Source organism: Pygoscelis adeliae, unplaced genomic scaffold, assembly GCF_000699105.1.
Source record: "Pygoscelis adeliae isolate BGI_AS28 unplaced genomic scaffold, ASM69910v1 Scaffold98, whole genome shotgun sequence".
NCBI lineage: Eukaryota > Metazoa > Chordata > Aves > Sphenisciformes > Spheniscidae > Pygoscelis > Pygoscelis adeliae.
Window position 1 is genome coordinate 1,933,815 of NW_008825547.1, and position 1,110 is coordinate 1,934,924.

The 1,110-nt window shown below is 50.5% G+C and overlaps 1 protein-coding gene across 1 annotated transcript in view; it reads right to left on the minus strand.

Annotated features, from left to right (window-relative positions):
* Positions 1–802, minus strand: part of SPRY2 (sprouty homolog 2 (Drosophila)) — a 6,338-nt gene extending 5,536 nt beyond the window's left edge. The window contains exon 1 of the mRNA XM_009332048.1: positions 209–802. The gene's annotated coding sequence lies outside the window, so the exon portion shown is untranslated. The remainder of the gene's footprint in view (positions 1–208) is intronic.
* Positions 803–1,110: the final 308 nt, after the last annotated feature.

Consider the following 1,110-nt stretch of genomic DNA (forward strand, 5'->3'; position numbering starts at 1 on the left):
CCCCCCCCGCCTCCCCGGAGAGAAACCGCTCCGAAATCCCACCTCCGGGTCCTCTCTGGGAAAGGAAGGAGAGGGGAAGGGGGGAGAGGGAGAACCTGTACGAATGGAAAAGGGATCGGCCTCAAACATTTCCACGAGTTTTCTTGGAGCAACCAAGGGGGGGGATGTACTGAAAAGCTTGTTTTGCAAAGAAGGAAAAGGCTCTCACCGTGATCGCGGCGCTGCACCAAACCCCTCTCTCTCTTGTATTTTCTTCTTCCTGCGGTTTGCAAATAAATCCAGCCCTAAAGCAAAAAAAAATTCTTTTCCAAACTGCTTTAGTCCAACTTGCAAATTAGAGTAAGAATGATCACCATGTAAAAAAGTCCAGAGCAAAGTTAGGTCCCTCTCCCCGGATCGATTATAAATACGTGTGTGCGCGTATATACTATAATAATAATAATAAAAACACCTCTCCGGATCGGGGTGGGTTTTCTTTGCTCCTAAAAAGAAATCACTCAGTCTCTCTCACACACTTTCCTTTTTTTCCTCAATGAACAGGAGGCCGAATCGCCAATACCAAGTCACTTTTTTGTTGTTGTTGCAAATGATCAAGAGGAAGGGGAAAGCCAAAGAAAACAAAATAAAGTGGATCTAAAATAAAATCCCAAAGCTTTCTTCCACTGAGCTCCTCCAAAAAAGCAGCTTGTGCAATGTAGCCGTTCAGCTGAGAAGCTGCTTGCTGCAAGCTCCTCTCCCCTCTCTCCCTCTAGCTTTCTCGCTCCCTCTGCGAGCGTGTGTGTTGCAGGCAGCTCTGTGGTTTGCAATCGGGGGGGGGGGGGGTTTTGGGGGGGGGGGGGGTTTGGGGGGGGAGGAGGTGGAGGAGGAGGAGGAAGGTTTGAGATCTGAGCTGCAGGGGCTCGGCGTTTTTCTGCTCGCTCGCTCTCTCCCTCTCTCTCTTTTTCTTTCCGGAGGAGGTAGGGTGATCTCTCTGCAAAAGCAGCAGTAAATGGCGTCATGTGGATCTGAGGAGGAACAGAGCAGTTGTTGTCCCAGAGGATATATCGCATCCGGTCCCAGCTCATTGGCTCTGCGGGGCTACATTCACTGGCGCTCCCAGCGCCCTGCCAG